Consider the following 7221-nt stretch of genomic DNA (forward strand, 5'->3'; position numbering starts at 1 on the left):
ATTTGTTCAACTGGACAGGATGCATCAATGATATATATTTGTCTCGAAAACAAAAAGTGAAAATATATACATTTTTGCTTTCATTCGATATACAACAAAAGGAGGGGCATTGAAAGTGGTGCATGAAATTGTGATCTCAGGCAACAGCGCCAGAAACTCTGTACGCACGTCTTAATAAATCGTTTTTCATTCACAACTTCGATACAACTAACCAGCAAGTGCACTGGGTCGTCCAAGTAATAAAACCTTACGTGAGTAAGGGTCGATCCCACGGAGATTGTTGGTATGAAGCAAGCTATGGTCACCTTGTAAATCTCAGTCAGGCGGATATAAAATAGTTATGGAGTTTTCGAACATAAATAATAAATAGATAGAAAATAAGGATAGAAATACTTATGTAATTCATTAGTTAGAATTTCAGATAAGCGTATAGAGATGCATTCGTTCCTCTGAACATCTGCTTTCCTACTGTCTTCATCCAATTAATCTTACTCCTTTCCATGGCTGGCTTTATGTAAGGACATCACTGTTGTCAATGGCTACTTTTAATCCTCTCTGGAAAATGGTCCGATGCACTGTCACTGCATGGCTAATCGTCTGGAGGCATCACCCTTGTCAATGGCTGCATCCTATCCTCTTGTGAAAATGGTCCAAATGCTCTGTCACAGCATGGCTAATCATTTGAGGTTCTCGATCATACTGGAATAGGATTCACCCTCCTTTTGCGTCTGTCACTACGCCCAGCACTCGCGAGTTTGAAGTTTATCACAGTCATTCAATCCCAGAGTCCTACTCGGAATAACACAGACAAGGTTTAGACTTTCCAGACTCTCATGAATGCCGCCATCAATCTAGCTTATACCACGAAGATTCTGATTAAGAGATCCAAGAGATACTCATTCAATCTAAAGTAGAATGGAAGTGGTTGTCAGGCACGCGTTCATGGGGGAATGATGATGATTGTCACGTTCATCACATTCAGGTTGAAGTGCGAATGAATATCTTAGAAGCGGAATAAGTTGAATTGAATAGAAAAACAGTAGTACTTTGCATTAATCTTTGAGGAACAGCAGAGCTCCACACCTTAATCTATGGAGTGTAGAAACTCTACCGTTGAAAATACATAAGTGAAAGGTCCAGGCATGGCCGAGAGGCCAGCCCCCATCATCTAAGAACCAGGCATCCAAAGATGTCTAATACAATAGTAAAAAGTCCTATTTATACTAAACTAGTTACTAGGGTTTACAAAAGTAAGTAATTGATGTATAAATCCACTTTTGGGGCCCACTTGGTGTGTGCTTGTGCTGAGCTTGAATGTTACACGTGTAGAGATCAATCTTGGAGTTGAACGCCAGTTTGTAACGTATTTCTGGCGTTCAACTCTGGCTTGTGACGTGTTTCTGGCGTTTAACTCCAGACAGCAGCGTAGAACTGGTGTTCAACGCCCTTTTACGTCGTCTAAACTCGGCCAAAGTATAGACTATTATATATTGCTGGAAAGTCCTGGATGTCTACTTTCCAACGCAATTAGAAGTGCGCTATTTTGAGTTCTGTAGCTCCAGAAAATCTACTAATGAGTATAGGGAGGTCAGAATCCAACAGCATCAGCAGTCCTTCTTCAACCTCTGAATCTGATTTTAGCTCAAGTCCCTCAATTTCAGCCAGAAAATACCTGAAATCACAGAAAAACACACAAACTCATAGTAAAATCCAGAAATGTGAATTTAACATAAAAACTAATGAAAACATCCCTAAAATTAACTAGATTATTCTAAAAACATACTAAAAACAGTGCCAAAAAGCGTATAAATTATCCGCTCATCACAACACCAAACTTAAATTGTTGCTTGTCCCCAAGCAATTGAAAATCAAATAGGATAAAAAGAATAGAATATACTATAAATTCCAAACTATCAATGAAACATAGCTCCAATTAAATGAGCGGGACTTGTAGCTTTTTGCCTCTTGAATAGTTTTGGCATCTCAATTTATTCATTGAGGTTCAGAATGATTGGCATCTATAGGAACTCAGAGTTCAGATAGTGTTATTGATTCTCCTAGTTCAGTATGTTGATTCTTGAACACAGCTACTTTATGAGTCTTGGCCGTGGCCCTAAGCACTTTGTTTCCAGTATTACCACCGGATACATAAATGCCACAGACACATAATTGGATGAACCTTTTCAGCTTGTGACTCAGCTTTGCTAAAGTCCCCAATTAGAGGTGTCCAGGGTTCTTAAGCACACTCTTTTTTTGCTTTGGACCTTGACTTTAACCGCTCACTCTCAAGTTTTCACTTGACACCTTCACGCCACAAGCACATGGTTAGGGACAGCTTGGTTTAGCCGCTTAGGCCAGGATTTTATTCCTTTAGGCCCTCCTATCCACTGATGCTCAAAGCCTTGGGATCCTTTTTATTACCCTTGCCTTTTGGTTTTAAGGGTTACTGGCTTTTTGCTCTTGCCTCTTGGTTTTAAGAGCTTTTGGCTTTTTCTGCTTGCTTTTTCTCTTTTTTTTTCTATTTATTTTTTTTGCCATTTTTTTTCTGCAAGCTTTGTTTTTTTGCTGCTTTTTCTTGCTTCAAGAATCATTTTTATGATTTTTCAGATTATCAAATAACATGTCTCCTTGTCATCATTCTTTCAAGAGCCAACATATTTAACATTCTTAAACAACAACCTCAAAAGATATATGCACTGTTCAAGCATTCATTCAGAAAACAAGAAGCATTGTCACCACATCAATATAATTAAACTAAGTTCAAGGATAAATTCAAAACTCATGTACTTCTTGTTCTTTTGAATTAAAACATTTTTCATTCAAGAGAGGTGATGGATTCATAGGACATTCATAACTTTAAGACAAAGTTACTAAATACTAATGATCATGTAATAAGACACAAACATGGATAAGCACTTAACATAAAGAAAACGAAAAACAGAGAATGAAAGAACAAGGAATGAGTCCACCTTAGTGATGGTGGCGTTTTCTCCTTGAGGAACCAATGATGTCCTTGAGCTCTTCTATGTCTCTTCCTTGTCTTTGTTGCTCCTCCCTCATTGCTTTTTGATCTTCTCTAATTTCATGAAGGATGATGGAGTGCTCTTGATGTTCCACCCTTAGTTGTCCCATGTTGGAACTTAATTCTCCTAGGGAGGTGTTGATTTGCTCCCAAAAATTCTGTGGAGAAAAGTGCATCCCTTGAAGTATCTCAGGGGTTTCTTGATGATGAGCTTCTTCATGTGCCTGTTGAGATCCATGAATGTGCTCTCTTGTTTGCTCCATCCTTTTCTTAGTGATGGGCTTGTGAGATGAATCTTTTCATCTCCCATGGCTCAGAGGTGGAAGCAATTGTCTTCCCTTTCCTCTTTCTTGAGGTTTCTCTGGCCTTAGGTGCCATTAATGGTTATGGAAAAACAAAAAAAAAGCTATGCTTTTACCACACCAAACTTAGAATATTGCTCGCCCTCGAGCAAAAGAAGAAAGAATAGAAGAAGAAGAAGAAGAAGAAGATATGGAGGAGATGGAGGGATGTGTGTATTCGGCCATATGGGTGGGATTGGGTGGGAAAGAGATGTTGAATTTTGAAGGTAGGTGGGTGTATGGGTGTGAGTGGTAAATGGAAAACAGAAGGGATGACCATGAATGGAGAGAGATTGAGGTGATTGGTGAAGAGTTTTGGGGAAGTGTTTATGAGATTGTGTGAAAGAGGGGTGAGAAGAAGTGAGTGGAGGTAGGTGGGGATCCTGTGGGGTCCATAGATCCTGAGGTGATTCTGTGGGGTCCACAGATCCTGAGGTGTTCAAGGATTTACAACCTTGCACCAAATTAGGCATGCAAAATGCCCTTGCACACAAATCTGGGCGTTCAGCGCCAGATTGGTGCTTGTTCTGGGCGTTGAACGCCCATTTGTTGCCCATTTCTGGCGTTGAATGCCAGAACCATGCTTGTTCTGGGTGTTCAGCGCCAGCTCTTCTCCAGGGTGCAATTCTGGTGTTCAAACGCCCAGATGCTGCCCATTTTGGGCGTTCAGCGCCAGAACCATGCTCTGTTCTGGCGTTGAACGCCAGCCAGATGCTTCTTACTGGCGTTTAAACGCGAGTAAGGTCTTCCTCCAGGGTGTGATTTTTCTTCTGCCGTTTTTTATTCCGTTTTCAATTTTTATATTTATTTTGTGACTCCACATGATCATGAACCTAATAAAACATGAAAGAACAAGAAAAATAAAATTAGATAAATAAAAATTGGGTTGCCTCCCAACAAGCGTTTCTTTAATGTCAATAGCTTGACAGTGGGCTCTCATGGAGCCTCACAGATGTTCAGAGCATTGTTGAGACTTCCCAACACCAAACTTAGAGTTTGGTTGTGGCCTCGCAACACCAAACTTAGAGTTTGACTGTGGGGGCTCTGGTTGACTCTGTTTTGAGAGAAGCTTACTGTGCCTCTTTTCCATGTTTACAGAAGGATGTCCTTGAGTTAAACTCAAGGGAGTCCTCATTCAATTGAAGGACTAGTTTACCTCTGTCAACATCAATCATAGCTCTTGCTGTGGCTAGGAAGGGTCTTCCAAGGATGATAGATTCATCCTCATCCTTCCCAGTATCTAGGACTATAAAATTAGCAGGGATGTAAAGGCCTCCAACCTTTACTAACACGTCCTCTACTTGTCCATAAGCCTGTTTTCTTGAATTGTCTGCCATCTCTAATGAGATTTTAGCAGCTTGCACCCCAAAGATTCCCAGTTTCTCTATTACAGAGAGGGGCATGAGGTTTATCCCTGAACCAAGGTCACACAGAGCCTTTTCAAAGATCATGTTGCCTATGGTACAAGGTATTATGAACTTTCCAGGATCCTGTTTCTTCTGAGGCAATGTCAGTTGATCCAGATCACTTAGTTCATTGGTGAACAAGGGAGGTTCATCTTCCCAAGTCTCAATACCAAATAATTTGGCATTCAGCTTCATGATTGCACCAAGGTACTTGGTAACTTGCTCTTCAGCAATATCCTCATTCTCTTCAGAAGAGGAATACTCATCAGAGCTCATGAATGGCATAAGGAGGTTCAATGGAATCTCTATGGTCTCTAGATGAGTCTCAGATTCCTTTGGTTCCTCAGAGGGAAACTCCTTATTGATCACTGGACGTCCCAGGAGGTCTTCCTCACTGGGATTTACGTCCTCCCCTTCCTCTCCAGGTTCGGCCGTGTTGACTATGTCAATGGCCTTGCACTCTCCTTTTGGATTTTCTTCTGTATTGCTTGGGAGAGTACTAGGAGGGATTTCAGTGATCCTTTTACTCAGCTGGCCCACTTGTGCCTCCAAATTTCTAATGGAGGACCTTGTTTCATTCATGAAACTTACAGTGGCCTTAGATAGATCAGAGACTAAGTTTGCTAAATTAGAGGTATTTTGTTCAGAGTTCTCTGTCTGTTGCTGAGTGGATGATGGAAAAGGTTTACTATTGTTAAACCTATTTCTTCCACCATTATTAAAGCCTTGTTGAGGCTTTTGTTGATCCTTCCATGAGAGATTTGGGTGATTTCTCCATGAAGGGTTATAGGTGTTTCCATAAGGTTCACCCATGTAATTCACCTCTGCTATTGCAGGGTTTTCAGGATCATAAGCTTCTTCTTCAGAAGATGCCTCTTGAGTACTGTTGGATGCAGCTTGCATTCCATTCAGACTCTGAGAAATCATATTGACTTGCTGAGTCAATATTTTATTCTGAGCCAATATGGCATTCAGAGTATCAATTTCAAGAACTCCCTTCTTCATAGGCGTCCCATTACTCACAGGATTCCTCTCAGAAGTGTACATGAACTGGTTATTAGCAACCATGTCAATGAGTTCTTGAGCTTCTGCAGGCGTTTTCTTTAGGTGAATGGATCCACCTGCAGAAGTATCCAATGACATCTTAGCTAATTCAGATAGACCATCATAGAATATATCCAGGATGGTCTATTCTGAAAGCATGTCAGAAGGACACTTTTTGGTCAGTCCTTTGTATCTCTCCCAAGCTTCATAGAGGGATTCACCTTCTTTCTGTCTGAAGGTCTGAACATCCACTCTAAGCTTACTCAGCTTTTGAAGAGGAAAGAACTTGGCTAAGAAAGCCTTGACCAGCTTATCCCAAGAGTTCAGGCTATCCTTAGGTTGAGAGTCCAACCATACTCTAGCTCTGTCTCTTACAGCAAAAGGGAAAAGCATGAGCCTGTAGACTTCAGGATCTACTCCATTAGTCTTAACAATATCACAGATCTACAAGAATTCAGTTAAGAACTGAAAAGGATCTTCAGATGGAAGTCCATGAAACTTGCAGTTCTGCTGCATCAAAGAAACTAATTGAGGTTTCAGCTCAAAATTGTTTGCTCCAATGGCAGGAATGGAGATGCTTCTTCCATGTAAATTGGAATTAGGTGCAGTAAAGTCACCAAGCATCCTCCTTGCATTATTATTATTTTCGGCTGCCATCTCCTCTTTTTGTTTGAAATTTTCTAAAAGGTGCTTACTGGATTGTTGTAATTTAGCTTCTCTTAGTTTCCTCTTCAGAGTCCTTTCAGGTTCTGGATCTGCTTCAACAAGAATGTTTTTGTCTTTGCTCCTGCTCATATGAAAAAGAAGGGAACAAAAAAATAATAATAGGGATCCTTTTTACCACAGTATAGAGGTCCCTGTGTGAGTAGAAGAAAAGAAGGAGATGAGAGAGAAGGAGAATTTTCGAAAATTATTTTTGAAAAAGAGTTAGTGATTTTCGAAAATTGTTTTTGAAAAAGGTTAGTAATTTTCGAAAATTAAAATCAAACATTAAAATAATTAGTTAATTAAAAAGAAATTTTGAAAAAGAGGGAGATATTTTTGAAAATTAGAGAGAGAAAGTTAGTTAGGTAGTTTTGAAAAAGATAAGAAACAAACAAAAAGTTAGTTAGTTAGTTGAAACAAATTTGAAAATCAATTTTGAAAAGATAAGATAAAGAGATATTTTTGAAAAGATATGATTGAAATTAGTTTTGAAAAAGATTTGATTTTTGAAATCACAATTAATGACTTGATTCACAAGAAATCACAAGATATGATTCTAGAACTCAAAGTTTGAATCTTTCTTAACAAGCAAGTAACAAACTTGAAATTTTTGAATCAAAGCATTAATTGATGATGTTATTTTCGAAAATTATGTGATAAAGATAAGAAAAATATTTTTGAAAAATATTTTTAAAATTTTCGA

The 7221-nt window shown here is 39.1% G+C and overlaps 1 non-coding gene across 1 annotated transcript; it reads left to right on the plus strand.

Annotated features, from left to right (window-relative positions):
* The first annotated feature begins 5966 nt into the window (after positions 1-5966).
* LOC112746572 (small nucleolar RNA R71) lies at positions 5967-6074 on the plus strand. Its single transcript, XR_003174450.1, has one exon. It is a non-coding gene; the product is annotated as a small nucleolar RNA R71 (small nucleolar RNA).
* Positions 6075-7221: the final 1147 nt, after the last annotated feature.

The sequence above is a fragment of the Arachis hypogaea genome, chromosome 14 (genome assembly GCF_003086295.3).
Source record: "Arachis hypogaea cultivar Tifrunner chromosome 14, arahy.Tifrunner.gnm2.J5K5, whole genome shotgun sequence".
Taxonomy (NCBI): domain Eukaryota; kingdom Viridiplantae; phylum Streptophyta; class Magnoliopsida; order Fabales; family Fabaceae; genus Arachis; species Arachis hypogaea.